At 37.7% G+C, this 22,790-nt stretch overlaps 1 protein-coding gene and 1 non-coding gene across 5 annotated transcripts in view; both read right to left on the reverse strand.

Moving 5' to 3' along the window:
* The window catches only part of TTC28 (tetratricopeptide repeat domain 28), a 704,109-nt gene that overhangs the window by 258,056 nt on the left and 423,263 nt on the right, over window positions 1-22,790 (reverse strand). The window lies entirely within an intron of this gene.
* LOC112438189 (small nucleolar RNA SNORD42) lies at window positions 2,587-2,654 on the reverse strand. Its single transcript, XR_003026666.1, has one exon. It is a non-coding gene; the product is annotated as a small nucleolar RNA SNORD42 (small nucleolar RNA).

Below are 22,790 nucleotides of genomic sequence, written 5' to 3' on the forward strand. Positions count from 1 at the left end.
CAGAGAAAAATTCAGTCTCCTTTTCTACTTGTAATTGTCACATCAGCCCAAGTGGAAGTATGTTATACGAGAGATACAGCAAAGAATGCAAGCAAATATCACTGGCCACAGAAAGGCCCCTCCCAGCCAAACCAAGGCAGAATTTCTCAAGGATGAGCAGTATTCCACAGAGAGATCTGTTGGCTGTAAAAAGCTTATTGATCCTGCTGAAGCTTTCTGCAGATTATTAAAATTCAAGAGATCCAGATGAGACTTGTTACAATCCATTCACAGGTGACTACAACATAAGACTGAGTCTTCACATAGAGGGGAAGGGTCTTTGTCTTCTCATTGCCCAGAAAAGAAAACAACCCTTTTATTCTCCTGGACATCAGAGGAGATTCTTCAAAAGAGGTTCCTCCACATTTCCTTTACATGCCATGCCAGATTCATCCAGGTGCCTTCCCTGAATTACACAGATGTTTTAGAATACAGAGAGAGACTGGGGGAGGTTCGAGAGAAATAGGATATTTTCCCTTAGACGTATATCCTATAGTAGCAGCTGGGAAGGGTCTGAACATTAAGTCAAGTGTGAGTTGAACCAAAATTTTTTCTGTATGGGCAGAAAAATTTTCTATAATTGTAAACTATTAGTTCTCATTCATTCCAATTCCAGGATTTTAATCCTCCTCAGCCAAGAGAAATGACCTAATAGGAAGTCTAACCTCATTACTCAATTCTGTGTGTGAGGTTTTGGCAAAATGTTTAAGAGAGATGTGTGCACCTATGTGGGAAGCCTGTACTGATGAAAAATGTATCGAGCGTTTTATGGGTATGAATTATAATAAATACCAGTATATAACTTGGGTGATGCCCAAGTTATCCCCAAGTACTTATTTAGGTATGTTCTAAAGTTAGTATCTTTCAACAATCTTTTCTTTTCTTTCAACAATCTGTTCATGCCACAACTACTGACTACATATCTAGCACGTATAGGTACTGTGCTAGAAAGAGAAGCTGGAAGGTGGGAATACATAGATAAATTAAACATAGTCTCTGCATTTGAAGAACCAACAGTCTACAGCAGGAGATAGATATGTAAACAAATGCTTTAACACATGGGATAAATGCTTTAATACATGGACTGAATACACGGATAAGTTCTTTAATACACAGAAACACAAAGAGAAAATCAGAACATCTGAGACTAAGGTTTGTTTGTTTTTTGTTTTGTTTTGTTTTTGTTTTTAAACACAAGGCAGGGGATTGAGCCTGGAGTCCTATTTTTAAATTTTAAGTCCAAATCCCTGAAGAGGTCAAAATATATAATTTGCATCTATAACTCTTCTAATTCCTCCTACAGTCACAAGATAAACCTAATACAAGAGTGGCTCATGTCTGTAGATCACAGCAGGGAACTGCTCTTTGTTCTATTTGGTTTACAAGTCCTATGTGGGTTGTGGAATGTTAGCAGTTTACACATGGCTGGTGAGGAGAAGCTATGCAAGAGTTGTCAGGAACTCAGCTGTGATAGACCAGGCATGGCCATTAGGAAAGCCCATGAAAATAAATGTCTGGAAGGAAGACAGTTGTTGTTCCAAAGAATCAAAGTCAAACATCAGGTCATTTGTCCATCTAAACATACACTTATTCCAGCTTTGATAACAGCAAGAAAACAACTGACAATGGTTTATTAATATGAAACAAATAATCAATGGTGTGAAGATTTAAGGGACATTTTCTTTCTGATTTGATACAAGCCTTAAATACTTAATCTAGACTTACACACCTAGGGGCCACAGTAGTTCATAATTGAGAAAGTATCCAGCAGAGAGTTGGGAATTATGGATAATTTTTAGAAGGATTACCCTACAACCATGGAAGTCAGGTATTAGCTTTCTTTTTTCAGACAGTGATGGGGAAATGCCAGCCCACAGTCTTTTTTAAGGAAAACCACTTCTTCATCCCACCCCTGCTGAGAGCCATAGCTGCTCATGAAGTACCACAGGATTTCAACCACTCCAGCACAGCTGTTTGAGTCAGGTGTGGGCATCTGACTGAAAGCCAATCAATTGAATGATCAATAATGTATTTTGTGACCTGTAATGAAGAAAAGAGCTCCAACCAATCAGATTAATCTACTTTCAGGAATTTAATAAATATTAAAAGAATGTGGCTGTTAAGAGTGAATCTAAAGCCAAAAGAATGCAAAAAAAAGAGGCCTCATGGGGCAGCCTTTCAGGCATAGGAGCTCATATCAAGGCCTAAGGGAATAATCCTCAGCAAGCAGCAGCAATCTTGACAGAGAGACCCTAGGTGGTCCATCACATACAGAAAGCTGCTAGTCCTTGCTGGAGTTTCCATTCCGGGGTACATGTATCCTCATAATATGCTCCCTTTCTCTTAACATTTGTTTTGCAAATGTCTGTTTAAAACCAACAGAACCCAACTATAAATGAAAAAAACCACAACTCAATGTAATTAAATAATCAGTTGAGTGGTACACCAGCTAGAATCCTGTACATGGCTCAAGACAGAACAGATGGATGGATGAATAAATAAAATAATTAGTGTCTCTTGCAGGTTTATGAATAGTTTTTCTTTCTCTTACTTAGGGTTCCTTTGATGACATCACATTGTCTAAGTAATTTTAAATTTTTTCCATTTTAGGGCTGGGCACGCTGGTTCACGCCTGTAATCCCGGCACTTTGGGAGGCTAAGGTGGGTGGATTGCCTGAGGTCAGGAGTTCAAGACCAGCCTGGCCAACATAGTGAAACCCCGTCTCTACTAAAAATACAAAAAATTAGCTGGGCGTGGTGACGGGCACCTGTAATCCCAGCTACTCGGGAGGCTGAGGCAGGAGAATCGCTTGAACCCGGGAGGCAGAGGTTGCAGTGAGCTGAGATCACACCATTGCACTCCAACCTAGGCAACAAGAGTGAAACTCTGTCTCAAAAAAAAAAAAAATTCCCTTTTAATTTTCAATTGCTTTTCCCTTGTTGCTTTATAATTATTCATTCTTCAATATTATTTGAGCATTAAAATTCTGGATTTTTTTCAGTGATAATTTTTTTAAAAATCAAGTATACTGGTAGAAAGAGTAGTCTAAAGTTCTCCCAGTTGAGTTATATTAGAATTCTGGATAATCTCATAATTTACCGCTTTTAAATTTGACCATATATCTTCACGTAATTTTGCTCATATTTTAATTATTTTCATTTCCCTTCATTACAGGGAGATATCTCTATACCTCACAAAATGTACACATTTTTATTAATGCATTATTTATACACTCTTCTAGAATGTTGCCATATTGTTTAATATGTGAATATCTGTCCATTATACAACTAGTGAAATAATGAAAAATAAAATAAAATGATAAAAAATAACCCAGAGGTTGATTCCCCAGTTAGACATATGTATTCCAAGTATTCTTCAGACATTACAGACTCACCAGCAATACATCACACCACTCAAAGGCATGTATTGTATTTGTTACAAGAGCACAATAAGCCATAACTAATGTGCATACTACAGTCTAATAGATCACGAGTTAAATGACAAAGGAAGAATTTACTAAAATTATTAGAGAAAAAGGACCTTTTTTGTTTTTTGGAGATGGAGTCTCATTCTGTCGCCCAGGCTGGAGTGCAGTGGTGCAATCTCAGCTCACTGCAACTTCTGCCTCCTGGGTTCAAGTGATTCTCCAGCCTCCTGAGTAGCTGGGACTACAGGCACCCACCACCACACCTAGCAAATTAGTTTTTTTTTTTTTTTTTTGAGACAGAGTCTTGCTGTCGCCCAGGCTAGAGTGCAGCAGCACAATCTTGGCTCACTGCAATCTCCGCCTCCCGGGTTCACGTTGTTCTCCTGCCTCAGCCTCCCGAGTAGCTGGGACTATAGGTGCCTGCCACCACGCCCGGCTAATTTTTTGGATTTTTTTAGTAGAGACAGGTTTCACCATGTTAGCCAGGATGGTCTCGATCTCCTGACCTCGTGATCCGCCGGCCTCGGCCTCCCAAAATGCTGGGATTACAGGCATGAGCCACCGCACCTGGCCAAATTTTTTGTATTTTAGTAGAGATGGGGTTTCACTGTGTTGCCCAGGCTGGTCTCGAACTCCTGAGCTCAGGCAATCCGCCTGCCTGGGCCTCCCAAAGTGCTAGGATTACAGGCGTGAGCCACCACTTACCAGGACCTAAAATTCTACATTAGCCTCATCTTCTAATTTTTTTTGTTTGTTTTGAGAAGGAGTCTCCCTCTGTCACCCAGGCTACAGTACAGTGGCACGATCTCAGCTCACTGCAACCTCAGCCTCCTGGGTTCACGTGATTCTCCTGCCTCAGCCTCCTGAGTAGCTGGGATTATAGGTGTGCACCACCACACCCAGCTAATTTATGTATTTTTAGTAGAGATAGGGTTTCACCATGTTAGCCAGGCTGGTCTCGAACTCCTGACCTCAAGTGATCCGCCCACCTCCGGCTCCCAAAGTGCTGGGATTACAGGCATGAGCCACTAACGCCCGGCCTCATCTTCTAATTTAAACACTATACAGAATTAGGGAGAAGCTGAGATCCCTTGAAGTGTTTATCTATATATAGTGAAATAAGGGTGTGAATAAAATTCCTGAATCCTCAGAGGCATACTAGGTAAGTGGCCTTCACTACGCCCCACAAATAGAATTTACTTCTAAACTAGAATTGTGATGCTAAATTGTTCCAGTGGGAATGTGAGCTTATACACAATAAGCTCCTAAAATATACTCACTGATAGACAACCAGCTAATGATTACCTCCAACTTGAGTTGTGATCTTTTATGTTATTGCCAAGGAAGGGGACTTTTTGATACGCAGAATTATGAGGTTGAATCATATAATATTAGAAAAGGAAAGACTGAGATGTTTAATCTAGCCCTCTCATATGGCAGTTGGGAAATGAAAGCCCAAAGAGATGAAACAGCTCTCCCAGAGTCACAAGAAATGTCAGTGGCAAAGCTGCCACCAGCCCTCAGATCACTTTCTTTTAGTCCAGACTTTACTGCTCTTTGTTATTCTCATAATGTCCTTATTGTTTTGTTTTTTTATTCTAAAATAGGCAAGATGAAGAGACCAGAGAAGAAAGTAATATTTGTACTAGCATTTGATGCCTGGTCTGTTGCCTTCCCTCAACTCCATCTAGGAAAGGATAATTACCTTCACCTTCACTAAAACTCCATAGTAATCAGTGGCAAATCTAACTGGCCTCTAAATCTCAGATTTCTCCTTTCCATTAATAATTCCTAATATTCAAGGTAAAACACTGCTATAAGTGAGGTTCTAGCTAAAGTCAGATAAGAATGGGGTTTAAATGCAGGCTTTTAAACTATAAAGGAAGACTAGCCCTGTCAGATAAGAAAACATTTTATAAAGTTTCTAGAATAGAACAACATGGTAGTAGTGTCTGAACAGACAAAAAGAACACTGGAATAGAACATGAAGTCCAGAACACACACAACTAAATAAGGAAATTTAGAATATGGTAATGGTAGCATCTCAAAGCACTGAAGAAGATTTTAATAAATGTTGATGGGGAAAACTGAATAGTCTTTGGGAAAAGATAAAAATTAGATCCATACCTCCTACTATACACAAGGATAAACTCCAAATGGATCATAGATTAAAATGTAAAAACTGAAACCATGTAACTGTTCTATTGTTAACTTCGTTAAGTTGGAACTACAATTCCTGGAACCCTCTTCTTTGTATGGGTTCAGGTTAGAATATGCCAAAAGACGAACTTTTAAGAAACTTGGGAGGTGGAAGTGAAATAGCAGCTACTGCTTTCTAAGAGTGTTCATTGACTAATGTGATGGTGCCTGGTAAGTTCCAGTTTTTCATCTTTCTCCAGGTGACTGCTGATCTTGCTGACCAACAGCAGTCCCAGGTCCATCACCAAATGCCTCGTAATGATTACATAGAAGCAACATCTTCCCCACAGATCCCCTCCACACACCACCTTCACAATCCTAGTTCCGCAGCTAGACATGCTTGGCTTCTCAGGTTTTTCTGCCAGCTCCAGTTTGTCCACTTGCACCAGCTTCAGGAAGAGAGATTGGTGACTTTTGCATTGATCCTCCAACACCCTCTTTTGAACTTTCATTTCTTTAGTTATTCCCACATTTGCATAATGTCCATCCTGTATTAAATTCCTTATCCTGTAACATGCATAGTGAATTTGCTTGCATGACTGATATTATTATTGGTGTTCGGAGTAGAGTTCCAAGGTAAAGAATGAAAAGGATGGGAATCTGGAAGTGGTTCTTTGATCTGCCTAGACTTAAGTCTTTAAAGGCATTCGTGACCCTATTGATAGTGATAAATAGGACACTGGTAATAGGTGGCATACAGTGACAAACAGATAATACAAGTATTACCTGTAGTCACCTGAAGTCAAGTGCCAATAAACTGCAAAGCTTCGGGTGACCAAGACGCTGATGCCATTGTACAACAGTACATGTTAGTGGAAATAGAGTTTAAGGATATGGGCTTGGTCAACTGCTTCCTAAGCATGCTGGAGAACTTGAGGAAAAGAAAATTATTATCTCAACACTTTAAATTCCAGCGTACGTTCAGAGAAAGGAACCAGAAAGCTTCTCTATGATTGTCCTGAAAGATGTCCTTATTTTCTGAAGCCACAGGTTCAAGATTTCAGAAAACTAATTAGGAGATAGAGGGAATGGAACTCTGAAAAATAGGATAAAGACATACAAGCAAATTCTAATGAAGCTGAGGACTTCAAACCCCTAAAGGCTAATCTTTCCTTGCCTGAGAACCTATAATGGCCTCTCCCAAAGTAATTACCTGATTAAAGTAATGGCTGACTAAAACCTGGAACTCCATTTCTCCTTTGTTCCTTTTTCCCCTCTTTATCCTGCCTTCTTCTGGATCAAGTGAGCATTTTTTAGGATCTAATTTTATCTCCTCTATTGACTTTGTGTTCTTGTTCATGTGCTCTCGCTCGCTGGTGCATTCTCTCTCTCTCTCTCTCGCTCTCTCCCCACCCTTTTCTCTCCCTTTTTCTTTTTCAATGGTTGCTCTCCACAGCCCTCTTCAACTGAGATTCTATGATAGAATTAAACAATAATGTCCTAACGTGTCCACTGTATGTTATGATCTAACCCCTCTCCCACGCATCCTAGAATAGTACTGGTTACATTCCATTCTTAGGAGAATTGAGATAGCAGTTACTCAAATCATTTTCTGTGTTTCATGGTTGAAATGAGGAACTCCAGTTGAGAAAGACTGCTAGGGTTTACAGTACACATCTTTAAATTAGTACAGTCTACCTTTAAATAATATTAACTGCTTTATGTATAATGTAAGAATCTTACAACGGTATGTACTTTCATTTCTCCCTCTTATTCTTTGAGCTATTATTGTAATGTATTGTTTTTAAACATGTTATAAGCCCCACAATATACTGTTATCACTGCTGTGTTACCTAGTCAAACATCTTCTAAATAAAATCTTCAAAATACATGAAAAAATGAGGGATATCACATATTTATCTACATATTTAAATTTTGGCCTCCCTTCTTTCCTTTGTATAGAATCAAGTTTCTGCTATCATTTTCCCTCCACCTGAAAAAATTCCTTTAATAGTTCTTTAGTGCAAATCTGCTGGCAGTAATTTTTCTCAGCCTTTGCTGAAAATGTTGACTTCACCTCTATTTTTGAAGCAGATTTTTGCTAGATACTGAATTCTGGGGGGAGAGTTTTTCTTTTAACATTACCAAGATATCATCCCATCGTTCTCTGGCTTGTATTGCTTCTAATGAGAAGTCAGTACTCATTCTTATCTTTGTTCCTCTTTATGTAATGTAGTTTCTCTGGCTGTTCTTCAGATTCTCTCTTTTATCATTTATTTTCAGTAGTTTGATTATGTTGTGCCTAGTTGTGACTTACTTTATGTTTTTACTGCACGAATGGGGTTCACAGCTCTTTGGGTATGTAAATTTCATATTAGGAAATTCCTTCATCATTATTTCTTCAAATATTTGTATGCCCACTTTCTGGGAGTTCAATTACATATATTCTAGTCTACCTAATAGTATCCAATGGATCACTGAGGTTTTATTAATTTTCCTTGGTCTTTTTTCCTTTGCTTCAGTTTGGATGTTTTCTACTGATGCATCTTTAGGTTATCTGATCTTTTCTTCAGCTGTATCTAATCTCTTATTAAGCCCATCCAGTCATTTTTCATTTCTGAAATTGTATTTTTCCAATCCAGAAGTTTCATTTGGTTCTTTCACAGAGCTTCCAGTTCTTTTATATTCTATCAAATGTTCTCTTCTAAATCTTTGAAAATGTTTATAATATCTGTTTTAAAGTACTTGTCTGTTAATTCCATCATCTGTGTCATTTACTTGCAAATCAGCCTATTCTAAGACTTGTTTTTAAGTTTTTTAAGGATGAGTCGAGCATAGCCTTTACCAGGGCTGTTTAGTTCTACTTCTAAGATACAGCCTTTTTAGGGTCTCTATTAAATGTCCTGGGTGTTCAACAACGTCTTTCCGTCTGGCCATGTGGTAGTTCTGGTAGTTGTTCAACTCCCAGGTAGTTGTTCTTTCCCTCAATAATTATTTTTTGCCTGGCTTTGTGGAAACTAACCTCACACAAGTATAGCACAGTATTCACCCAAACAGTGAAGAGGACTCACATATAGATTTCTGGAGGTCTTTCTCTTTGTTGCCCCTTCCTGTCTCTGTTCCACAAATTCCAGATGGTTCAGACTCCCCAAACTAATATCTATTTTTCCTCAACTCAATGAAACCATTGTGCTCTATGAGGTTCCTCTCCTTACGACATGACCTGCAAAGTATTCTAGATAGAAACAGAGTAACTGTAAGGTTCAATGCTCTATTTCCCTTCTGTCAGGGATCACAGTTCTGCGTGATTTGCTCAGGTCTGAAAACAGTATTTTCATATATACTGACCAATGCTGTAGTTGTTTACAGTGGAAGGACTAGTTATTCCATCATGAAGAAAGCAGAATTTTTACTCTTTTTCTTTCCTTTTGCTTCAATTTCCCTTCTAACAGTTCTGTTCAACGGAACTCTGCAATAATGGACATATTCTACAATCTTCTTTGTCCAATATGGTAGCCAATAGCCACATGTGGCTATTGAGAACTTAAAATATGACCAGTGACTTTTTATTTCAGCTTGGAAATATAAAACTGGAAAGAGCACCACTCTACCGTACAAGAAGAAAAAAAGCTGGACGAAGTACAAATCAATGACTTTTCTTAAATCCATCAGAGAAGTGAAGTCACAGGGTAGATAACTAACCTAAAATATATAGAGAAGCAAGCAACTACAGACAGAATGAGCATTTGCTTACCTGAGATAGGTGCTGCTAAATATCATAAAAGCCACTAGGAAGATTAAACAAAGCAGTTTTACCAAATGCCAAAGGCTTAACATAGTCTAGCATGAGAGCATGAAGCCTATGGAGAACACAGACACAGAGAGGTTATTGCTCTCATGTAGGTTTTTTGGGTTTTTTTCCCCTAGGAACTCTACCAGGCTCTCACAGGAAACATTGATTAGAAAGGAATGGGACTTGAAAAAAGGGATGGAGACATATGGGCATATTCTGATGAAGATGAGGACCTTGAGCCCCCAAGGGTTGGTCTCTACTTGCCTAAGAATCTGTAACAGCCTTTCCTGAAGGAACTGCCCTGAAGGAGATCTAATCTTCTTTAGACTTACCTCTCATTCCCTCATCACCTCTCATTGCTTCTAGACCAGGGTTTCTCAACAATGTCACTACTGACATTTGGGAATAAATAATTGTTTGTTGTGGGAGCTGTCCTGTGCATTGTAGGATGTTTAGCAGCATCCCTGACCTCTGTCCACTAGATGACAGAAATGAATGAAGCTGACTGTATTTCAAATGAGTAATAGAATCATATTAAAGAATAAGAACTAACCCAAGAAACTTTTCAACCCAGTATTTTGACTATGTGCCCTCAGGCAAAGACAAAAACAATCCTTAGGAAATACTGAATTTGTTAGGGAGTTTGTTTTACAGTGGTATGAATTAGTACTTCTGAAACCATATTCTGTATATTAGAGGACTGAGATAATATACAGAGAATAACAGAAAGTCATGTTCCTCACTGTTGGAGAAGGGAATGACACATACAGAAAGAAGAAGACTAGAAAGAATTCTGCTGTGGTATTAAATTGGAATTGGGGGTATCTATAAGGATTCACAATCTTTAATACTTTTTAAAAATATAATACAGAAATAGCTACAGATATATGTATATAAATGGTGTATACATACATGTATATATAAACATGTATCTATAGGTATACATATGTATATATCTGTATACATCTATATACACACAAATACATGCATACATGTATAAATATGTATTTTTCCCTAGCTTAGTCTCCAGAGAGGACCCCAAAACATTGATACCTCATTAGAAATGAGCACACCTAGCACAGAGATCTTGATTTCTAAACCATTCTCCCTTAAAGGGAACCAGGGCTAACTAAAGAAATGGCAGCTTGTGGGACCTGGGCAGGGAAGGCAAACCATAAGGCCGGAACATCTTGCTGCACCAGAAAGTAAATAAATGCTCAAAGAATAATGGAGACAAGTCAAAAGAATGTAGTAATTAGCTTAAAAGGACTCCCAGTCTGGGACAATTTGAGTAGCAAATCAAATTAAATAACAATAGAAATAGTCCTTTAACCCATTTAGCAAAATAAGAAATAAATTAATTCATGAGATCACACTGATACAAATGAATAAATAAATGGTGGAAAAGGGAAAGCTCTTTCTGGTAAAACATCAATATAGAAGGAAGGAACAGAAAATGCACAAAGTCTAGTCTCAAAATATCTCCCCACAAATAGCTAATAAATTACAAAAGGAAAAAATAGTAACTTCACGATAGAGAAACCTGGCAGACCCCACCTGAACCACATAATCAAAGTTCATTTCCCCAGGTATGAAGCACCCCAATACCATGCGTCTCTTGATAAGATGTACTGAGAAGAATAAGTATCACTTCTGTAGTATTTTTGCCCCCAAAATGGAAAACGAGGATCTAATCATGAAGAAACTTAGATAATCAAATTAAGGAATATTCTATAAAATAAATGGCCTGTATTCTTAAAAAGTGTCAAGGTCAAGGAACACAAAGAATGGCTGAGGTTCTAAGCAGACATGAAAACTAAATGCAAAATCTAATCTTGGATTGGATCCTGGACAAGGAAAAATAGCAGATCAAACATTACTGGGATAATTTATTTAATATTAACATAAAATTTGAGTACGAGCTATGGATTTGATAACTGGACTATGATTATGTAAGAGAATACCCTTATTCTCAATAAATACAAATTTAAGTATTTCGGGGCAAAAGGCAACTGTATGTAATTTACCCTCAAATGGTTCGAGATTAAAAATATATATAGAGAGAGAAAATATGGTAAAACAAATGGGGAAAATAATTATTGAATCTGGGTAAAGGGTACACAGCAGTTCTTTATACTAATTTTACAACTTTTTTGTAAGTTCGGAATTATATAAAAATAAAAAGTTACAAAAATAGGCTTCTTACTCCCTCATGCTTTAGGTATGGGACTTGAAGTAGTTTGGTTATGACAATGTAACAAAGTGATAATGAAACTAGAGGAAGTATAGAGAAAGGGAAATAAAATAAGGAATTAGGATGTGTTTTGTGGTTATACACTAAAAAATATCAGGCTTTTTTTGTAAATAAAAATGCTAAGTAAGGATATAAATGAAGCATTTCTAATCATAAAGAGATGGCCAAAAAAAGACTCATTCAACAGAATTCTAGGAGTACTACAAGAAGCTTAAAAGTGATACTTTGAAGATAAGAAAAGAAGCACTGGTAAGTAAAATGACATAGCAGAAACTATTTCGGGGGATCTTCATAACAACTCACAGATAGCCTCTGCTTTTTGTTCCCTCAGTGGAATACACTGCCTGGCGCCACAGCACACCAATTACCTGTGACTAGTGTCTACTCTCCAGCATTCCCCGGCCCTTTACTCCTTCTAATGGAGTGGGTGGTACACTTTACCAAGAGTCTGTTATGACTGCTCCCAAATAAGTTTATATCACATTTACTTGTTACAGTAATTATGCCATCTGACAGAAACTGATGAACTACAAGTGTAGGAAAAAAGCTCTTGTTTCTCTAAAAACTACAGTGAATACTTTCAAAAGACAATGAATCTGAGGCAAATTTGATATAGGTAAAATAATTATAAAATATTAGAAAAAGCCATAAAAATCTAGAGAGGTTGTACACTTAGATTTCTTTTTAAGTGATGCACTCAATTTTTACACCTCTTTGAAGAAAATGAAATTGTAAATGGACGTGGTTTATGCAGGAATTATTTTACAGAACTCTAAGCCTTGAATTAAAGAAAAGTCATTTGTTCTATATCTTAAGGTTATTGGGTCAGTGTTTTTTTATGTTTAATTGAAATAATATGTTTGAATATGTATATATCTTTGTTATAATTTCTATTTTAAATGATTTTTTTCCATTAACCAACTAATTACTGGTGCTGACTGGATTAAATAAGTTTCAATTTTACTTAATGTCTGTGACCAATAATATGAAAGAGGCTGGAAGTAATAATAAGCAGATTCATTTTAGATGACACGTTAAAATTAAATTGATATCAAATTGGGCAGGCATGACCTGATACACTGTCTCTCAAAGTATGTAGAATGGTGCTGATGTGCAAACTATTACTGGTCTGTGACAAGATAGGTACAGAAAATGAGAGTAAATATTTAAAATCCTTTAAAAATCAATTAAAAAAAAAAAAACTGGGCCAGGTGCAGTGGCTCACACCTCTAATCCCAACACTTTGGGAGGTCAAAGCAAGTGGATTGCTTGAGCCCAAGAGTTTGAGACCAGCCTGGGCAACCTGGCAAAACCCCCTCTCTACAAAAAAAAAAAAAAAAAAAACAAAACTAGCCAGCCACACTGTCATACACCTGTAGTCTCAACTACTTGGGAGGCAGGAGGATCGCTTGAGCCTAGGAGGCAGAGGTTGCAGTGAGCCATGATCGTGCCACTGCACTCCAGCTTGGGTGACAGAGGGAGACCCCGTCTCAAAACAAAACAAAACAAAAAAAAAAACCTGGAGTTTTCATATTTGGCTCTTTTTTTTCCCTTTTTTTTTCATTTTTCTGTGTGTTTTTATTTGTATTTTACAAAAGTGCTAATCTGTGATGGATTAGAAATTTAAGACTGATATTTAACCACAGGGAGTTTGAAAAGTACTCCCCTTACACTGTGTGAGTTTTGATGCTATCATGAACTACAGACTACAGAGCTAGATAAAGTAAGATCTGGCCCAGCAGCAAAATTCTTAAGAGTTTGAGGCTTGAGTTTTAGAGAACATGGATTAGATAGCTACTGTAAGCCTCACTGCTTTAGTGGCATGTGGGGTGGGATGGGGTCCAGGCATAATGAGAATGTCCTCTGACACAGAAAAAACAAGCAGGCAAAAGGTAAAAGGAGTGGAAGGTGGGGAGAGGACATAAGGATAGAGAAATAAATTTAGAATAGCTGTCCCCCAACTTCCTTGAACACAGACAGTTCATTTGATTCATTCAACAAATATGTACTGAACACTTACTATGTGGTAAGCACTGTTACAGGCACTAAAGATACAGAACGCACAACATGAAGAGAAATCGTTGTCCTTATGGAGCTTAGATTTTAGAGGTGAGAAAAAGACAGTAAGGAAAATAAATTATACATATTTATTTTGCAGAATCTAAGATGTCACTGATTATTAGATATATCGATTTCAGAAATGCTAAAATGTGAAAAATATATATGCCAAGAATCAATAAACATGGCAATAAGTTAGACCAGTGGTAAGATCTAAGGGGAAAATAAAGTAGTAAGGAAGGAGGACAGGCAGAGTTGGGCGGGTTTGAGTAAAAGCCTGAGGGGAGTGACAGAATGAAATAAGTAGATCTCTAGGAGAAGAACAGAGGGAAAAGGCAAAGACTAGATGGAGAGCACCCACTGCTTTAACACACAGAATGCTTTCATAAAGACAACATGGATTCCACTCAGAGAAACCTCCTTCAACCACTACATTTACAGCTACCCTTCGTCTCCTTTCAAATATGAGGAAAATAATTTACTGAGAAATAATGTATCTTGATTTTCTAATCAGAAGGTAGGCCAAGGATGATTCAACTATATAGAAGGAAAAAACTCAAGAAAACACCCTGCTATATCTAAATCAGTGAACTGATAGGCAAGTGCTCTTGAATGATTTAACTGACTTCAGAAATTGTTCTCTTGCTATCAGGGTATAAAGAAGGCAAATAAGCTTCAAAAGAGAAACCTAAAGCTCTGTATTTTCTCTTCCTCGAGTACTAAACGGCTGCTCTGAATTCTCAGCACCTCTGCTTCCAGGGGCTTTTGATCCATTATTCAATGTTTTTAATTCATGACAAATTACATCTAAATTTTCTTGCTCATGTTCATTTATGGGACATTTTTATCTTGTCATCTTTTTTCATGTACCGTGCAAGCAAGAAGAAAATATCCAGCACAACATACCCTTCAGAAACAAGCTAATAGCACAATTTGGTGTCAATTTCACAGCTCAGTGAAGTGAAAGTGATCTAGCTGGCCATCCACATACACCTAGAAGGAGGTCTACTGCAAGTGCCCAGCCTTCATGTTGCTTGTGTCATGCCTACAAGCAAGATAAGTTCAAGTAGAAACATTATGTATTCAGAAAGAAAGCAGTTATCATTCAAATGCCCTTAGAGCTAGCTAGAACAGAATGTGGAGAGATAAAGCAGAGCCAGACTTTCATTTTTATATTGTGGAGAGTTGTTTTTCAGAAGTCATGCTTATATTCACAAATGGTAGGGAACAGTAGCTTCCCTTTGGGATTCTGATAATGTTTAGAAGCAGAAATTTTATTTAACGGATGCATGAAAATTGAATAACTATCTTAACAGTTTCTCATGCTTTATAATGGAGGCAAAATCATAGACTTTCAACTAATATAAAACCAAAATGCCGCAGGAAGAGTATGCAGCTCCTATTATTAACAATTACAATGATACCAATACCATTATTTACCAGCACATGGTAATGACTCTATTTCATCCTTAGGCCAATTCTGTAAAGTAAGGAGGTACACACATATTAATGATTTTCCCAGTTTTATAGATGAGGAGGCTGAATCTAAGGTCACACTGTTAATAAATGGTATAGTCAGAACTTAAATCCTATTTTTTAGGGTGGACTCCAAAACATCACAAAAGAAATGAACATTTCACTATACTGCAAACTTATGAGCTATAATTACAATGTTCTTAGCCAAAGTACCCTATGCGTTTCACATGATGCACTAAAAAAATGCAATTCACAAATAAATGTTAAACATTGTAGTCTTTCTCATTGGCACTTTTGTCTTTAATGTTGGATCAAGCTAATGAGACTGCTTTCAATGACTCACCACACTACAGACAAATTAACATTTACCACTACCTCTAGAACAAAGGTCAAGCTCTTCAACCTGGCCAGTAAGACCTTTCACAATCAGGCTCCTTTCCAATCTTAGCCCCCTATACGAACTTTTCACTGCAATCAAAGAGTGACAGTAAATATTCATGAATACGTCTTGAATTTTCCTGTTTCCTAACTTATGCTATTACTTCATCTGAAATGCTTCCTATGTTCTTCTATCAAACTCTTACCCATCCTTCAAAGGGAAGCTTAAGTATACATCTTCCATGAAGCTAAAAGTAAACAGTGAGCTCTGTTCTTATTTACTCTTAGCTTTAATGGTAGAAAAACTTCATCTTTAAGAGCCCAACATCGTCCCTTACACATACTACACATTCATATATTTGTTAAATGAAGGAATACAATGTTTAATAATAGAAAGAACATAGCATTTGTACACAAGAGACCTGGGTTTAAATCCTCCTTTTCCACTTACTGAGCAGATCATTTGGCCTCATCTCTAAAATAGAGAATAGAAATATCTACATCAGTGCTGTTTTGAGGTTTGAATGAGTTATGATATGCCAACACACCACCCCAAGGTCTGGCATAAAACAGGTATTCAAGAAATGTTTGCTGAATCTGTAAAATAAAGAGGCTAGACTAGATGGACTCTAAGGCTTTTTTCTGGTCTATAACACTCTGTGATTCTTTGAGAAGCTAATCTTAATACTTTTCATGTAATATCTTATATTGCTACTTGTTTCATGTGTCAGTATTTTATGCAACTATGCTAGGAATAGACCCTAGCATAGCTGCATGTGGTAATGATCACAGTGACCAAGTATTTGGCACCTTACATATATAAATTACCTCACTGAATCCTCATACCAACCTAATGACAAAGGAACTATCTTCATTTTCAAATGAGAAAATTGAGGATCAATGGGGCTAAGTAACAGACCGAAGACCACAATCTAGTAAGTGGTGTAGTTCAGCTTTCACCCCAGGTCTCTGACTTCAAAGCTCCTATTATTCTTAGTGTGCTATGGGGCCTCTTGAAAAAATGTCAAGAAGAAGGAAGACCCAGCATCATAAATTAGTAAAAATAAGGCAGAATAAGAGATGGGGATGTGCTACACTTCAATGAAAATGGCTTTTTAAAGGAAGATCTATACACCCCAACACCTGGTTAGGAAAAAAAAAATGCATTTCTTGAAAGTAAACAGCATGCAAGCACACACTGAAGCAATGGGAAACTTCTACTAGAGCCCTACCTGAGGGCAAGATCTGTCTGACCCTGGGCAGTTACGCCAAATATAAAAGAAAAATGATTAAGATCAAGATACGTGGCATTCTTTCTAAGACACTACTTTTTTCATAAGTATAAGCAATAGATGATGCGGCTGCTGGGTGCCTGCTAGGACTGCCAGGGACAACACTCAATAAAGAGTGTCTCTAGTGACAACATTCAGGAAGGAAAACATTGTACAGTTTGTATATCTGGGCTCTTCAATCACAGAAAATTGAGGGAGTCACACTGCCAGCCAGCTCTTCAGCATGAACTTTCTCATGGTGTGGGTGTGTAAGTCACTGGGATAAGGAATACAATGAGAATCATATGCGACTGCCTGAGTGAAGCTGAGAGTTGCTTACAGTTCAACTCAGCTCAAGAATCACTATTGGCTGCCCCTACGCTGCTTGAGGCACTGGGCTGGGCACCCAAGAGTAGGTGAGAAAAGAGATGTAGTCGAGCCTTTAGGCTGCTATACCGTGAGACAGAGATGGAAACAGATTGCTTCACTACAGTGGGATCAGAGCTACCTATAACAGACGACATCTCACTATTCTCTGAGCACACAGAGGATACCAAGCCCAGACTGGGGGAAGAGAAACAGAGAAGCTTTGCTGGGGGAAAGGGAGGTGATGTCTGACCTAACTCTTATAGAATGAGAATACTTTACCTTGACAAAGAAGGCAGAGAAAGGCCTTGTCAACAAAACAAACAGAGGTCAAGAAAAGGCTAAAATGTATATGATATATGTGGAGAACTAAAAGCAGTTAAGCTTTCTAGAGATAACAGAAGGGGATGAGGCTGCAGAGAAGGGAGGATCCCATCTTGAATGGTTTTGACTACCTACCATGAGTCATTGAAGGGTTTAAGTAAGGTAGGCACATGGTCAGATTTGCATTTTTAATACAAAAAAAATCCCTTTTAGAAGCAGCTAGTAAACCCCTTCTTTGCAAATGAATTGTGAATTGTTAACAAACAATATCATAGTATGATAAACATTCTAAAAGAACTCAGTCGCACTGTTTGCTGCTTACTTGCAGCAGGGCCTGAAGCCCAGTCAGTATTAGTAAGTGGCCTATGATAAATGACCCATTCAACTCTGCAGTAAGGCTGGGGACAGAGAGGGGTCTGAAGTGTCCCTAATGGAAACAGCATGTGTTCTTGTATTTGTATTCACTGAACACACCACATGTGGTGCCCACACATGGCTGAAAACTCCAGGAAACCTTAGAGCCCCTATCTATCTCCTTGACAGTTCTCACTGTAGCCAGCCTGGAAACTAGGGGCCAGGCTGGGGGCTGAATTTACCTTATTCTCCACTACTTTCTCAGGCTCTTCTTCATCATGGAAAAATAAGAGTTAATTCCAAAGGTGCTCTTAAATTAAGGAGGATGTTAGAATTTAAAACAGAATACAATTCTTAACACTGACAACTAAAAAAATATTGTGAAGATAACCAATATGCACCCTACATCATACACTACCTAAATAAGTGGCTAATTTTTTTTTCCAGTTCAATAGTTAAGAAAGAGGAGGAAAAACTTGGAATATGATACCACTTTGCTGATTGCAGCTCTGTCCTTCATAATACACACCTACTGAAGCCACAATGGAGTTGCTTACTCAAGCAGATAGAAAATATCCTGCCCAAAATATCTTGTAAAACTATAGGGCTAATCTATGGGGCCAAGAATAAAGGTCTACACTCTTATTTCAAGTCGTTTTTTGCAAGTTTGTTTCCTACCTCTTTCCGTGAGGGCTTGGTAATTCACTGGCCTAATTTCTCCCCTTTTCCACATAATAAGAACAAACTAAAACTTAAAGCAGTATTGGGGCATTTAGCAGGGGGGGAAATCCAGAACCATACAAACTGCTTCCTTGTATAGCAGCTTTATCATGTGAGTAAATACTTACTGCACATGTTAATTAATAACAGGTAGGACTCAGAGGAATAGCATTAATTCCTTAATCCTCCAAATCCCTCGATTTGTACTGTATTATATAATTCTTTATATACCCTAATAATAATGTATCCCCTGAAGAGAACCACAAGAAGAAGACAAAGCGAGTACCATAACTGGGGGAGACAGAATAACCCAGAGGTCGAGAGCACAGCTTTTAGAGGAAGACAAGCCAGTGTTTCAAATCCCCACTCTGTCACTTGGGAGTTGTGACCTTGAGTCTTCTTATTTGTAAAATGAGGACAAGAACAGTATCTGCCCCACTGGGTAGCTCTGAGGATTAAATAAGTGAATGCACAGAAAGTCTTTATTTCAGTATCTGGCACACAGGAAAAAAAATGCTCAATATATGTAAGCTCTAATTATCATCACTTCTCATAGGATAGCAAGGCAACTCACTATCCCTACAGATCTTAGGAATAGGTAGAACAAAATCTCCCACAGGTAATTTTTAAAAATCTTTAAAATTAATTTTTAATTATACTAGTAGTACATGAGGACATTCTCCTTTGCCAGAGATAATTTAAGTGAATTCCTACTTGGAGTCAGAGGGCTGAATGAGATAATGTCTTGCAATCTCTAGTAGCTCTAGGAACTGATGAATTTCCCAAGGACAAGGGCAAAAGGTCAGCATCTCCACCAGGACCTGTAATGCAACTGGGATTCAGCCAAGCTTCACTTCCCCCTGAGGCAGGGTTGCATGCCCTCCACATTGCCTTGAGCTCTCCCTGAGACGGGCAGGCCCTTAATGGTAAACACATTGTCCAGCAAAATGAGAGGATGGATGTGTTTCCAGCCCAGGAAACTTAATAAAAATTCTTTATCTATTTTATTGAAAACTCAGTTCTGAGACATTACCTCAGAGGTCAGGCCTGAAGACCAGCCATTCACTGTTTCATGTTGAGACCAATCCACTGTTCCTCAGAGCAGCTTCTTTGAGGATTTCACTCCTCTTATTGTGATTAAAATGAGGACTCTCAGCTACTTACATATAAAATTTCAATTAACACCCAACTAAGAAATTAATTCTACACATTAGAGAGGTGTCTAACGTAAGCAATTGGCAAATCTCAGTCCCAGGACAGTCATGGAGATACATAAACCATTTTCAATATTTCAAAAGGAAATATAGTTTCTCTAGGAAAAACTATGCAGTCTAACAAAAAGTCACATTTCTTTGCTGTTCCCAGAATTCTATCAGCACAGTACAGCCATTCTGATTACTCACACTGATCACTTCAGTGTGAGGTTTTTCTTTTTAATGTCCTGGACGACATAAATTGAAAAGACTATTTAGGCATTCTTTTGTTTATTTATCCATTTGTTATATTTCAAAATTTAAAACTCTACATCTCTCATAAGATTTTTAGCCTTACTATTCTTAAAAGAGGGATTATTATAATTTAAATACTTTAATCTACATTCACAAATGTAATATAGTCCAGTCAGTCATCCTTTGGTATCCGTAAGAGGTATCTGTGGTATCTGTGGGAGGTTGTTTCCAGGACTTACCAGCAGATACCAAATTCCAGGATGCTCAAGACCCTTGTATAAAATGGCACAGTATTTCCATATAAGCTATGTATATCCTCCCTCCCTTCTAAGTCATCTCTAGATTACTTAAAATACCTAATTTAATGTAAACTCCATATAAATAGTTTTATGCTGTATTGTCTAGAGAATATTAGCAAAGGAAAAAAGTCTGTACATATTTAGTATAGACACAACCATTTATTTTTCCCTCAAATATCTGCAAACAGCAGTTGGTTGAATCCACAGATGCAGAACCCATGGATATAGTGGGCCAACTATATTCTAGTTATCTGACTGACAAACAAACCCTTAAGTGACTGGAAACAGTGGCTGAGATGCAAGCCTAGAGATGCAGACATCAGAGAATTCATCTCACAACCTGATGGCAAGGAAGGCCCCTTTCTGTGGTTGGCACTACAGAAGCTAAAGAAAGAAGTGGTAAAGTAGCCAAGAGTTATATAATTTTCAAGTCATCAGCTAGGTGGCTATGCCCTTAATAAGAAATTGAACTCTGGGTATCACAAAGCTACTTCTGACTCAATGATCACAGCTTTTAAGAAAGATGGCTATGACTGGTTTTGGTTATCATTTATTTATGCCTCTAATTAATTAAACATGGGAGTATGCACTCATTATCATTCAATATTGAGTTTGTTTCAAAGTCCAACTTTCAAAACATGGGAGACTGAAAGGAGACACAGATGGGAACGATAAAAGGCCTTTTGTAAGGAGCAGTTTGGAAGTTAGTGGTTTAGAGCAGGAGTCAGCCAAATCATACTCACCCCTATTTTTGTAAATAAAGTTTTATTAGAACACAGCTGTAGCTATTTATTTATTATCTATGGCTGTTTTCATACTACAATGGCAAAGTTGGTTAGTTGTGTCCATTGGGCCTGAAAAACCTAAAGTATTTATCATCTGGCCCTTTACAGAAGAAGTTTGCCAACACCAGGTTCAGAAGTACAGCTACAAAACTGGAAATGTGAGAACTGGACTCTATACCTGGCTCTATCACTATTAGGAGAAACAAAAATAGGATATGTATGAATTACTAACTGAAGTGTAAAGTGATTCGCAAATATAGGGTGGCATATGATTAGTAATTAATCTGTGATCTTAAGCGATTTATTTAACCTTTTTGAGCCATGTACCACAATCTAATGTGTGGAATGTTAATATTTATCCTAAGCAATCATATGAAAACATGAGAAAATGTATGTTTTGAAACATTAAAAGGGCTATGAGATAGGGAAGTTTCATTTCACTCTCCATTAAAAAGGATCCTGAATCAGAAATTCTCTCTCTCTCTCAGTATTCCATATTCCATGTGATTAAAAACAAAATATACAGGACTACAAACATTTATCCTAGATCCCTTAATCAACTGATTATTAGCCATGTCAACTAGCTACAAGACATTCTCCATTCAGCTAATAATTTTTTTAGAAGAGGAAATTAAGTTGTATTATATATAGCGGGGACATTACTCAGGAATAGCCACAAAATTATTTGGTATCATAATTTGTGCATATGAGATGGCTACATGGTAACATGCTATAACTGCCTTTCCAGAACAGCCCTGGGCCAATATGGAATAATTTCTATCTTATGCTCCAACTCATTTGATAGGGCAATTCCAACAGATTTTCAACAGCTCCTTTCCTATTATCCAGGAGTAGCCATAGCCAGTGGGAAATATCAGCTATAACTCCCTAACAAAAACAGAGCTTTAACATTTCACTGTGAGAAAAAATGAAGTCTCTCTAATCATCATTTTAACCTGACACACCTGTTATTCTCTATTCCAACTACTGAAATGTGCTCAGCAGAGAATGGCTGCAAGATCAAGAAAGGAGGGGAAGAGGTAGATGATGGTATATATTTCTACAAAACTGAAGCCAGATAGTTAAGCTGTAACTACCATGATTAAATTCATAAATGCAAATGGTGTTGTCTCATCTTCCAAGAAGCATTTATCTAAATGAAACAACTGAAACCAGAGAGAAGCCATTTACTTGCAATAAGTTAGACGCTAGGATCCTTTTTTCTTCTCATTTCAGACTGCCAAGTTCATCTCCATTAGCACTACCAGAGTCTTTTAAAGATGTGGATATTATGGGAAAGACTCGGGTTTGTGTTCAAAGGCCACAAAAGACCTGGCACCATCTTCTGGCAGAACTTGACTATGGGGACAGGTGTGATGGTAGTTAGCTCACCCAGCAAGCCCAGATCAATGTTCTGCCGCTCCCCCAGTGAGAGTTATTAATTACATGGTTCAGCTGCTGGTTTTAGAAACATGTTGACTGATTCATTACCAAATGTGGCAGGCCCAAAAGAACAGCATAAAATGGGTAAAAAGACACCCAAATATACATCCTTCCTGTCAAATACTGAGATGGGATTTAAGTACTCCAGTATTCACTCAACTCAGTAGCTATAGTTTGTTTTTTTCCTGAAACACTCAAATCATTTTAAAGATACC

Source organism: Pan paniscus, chromosome 23 (assembly GCF_029289425.2).
Source record: "Pan paniscus chromosome 23, NHGRI_mPanPan1-v2.0_pri, whole genome shotgun sequence".
Lineage (NCBI taxonomy): Eukaryota > Metazoa > Chordata > Mammalia > Primates > Hominidae > Pan > Pan paniscus.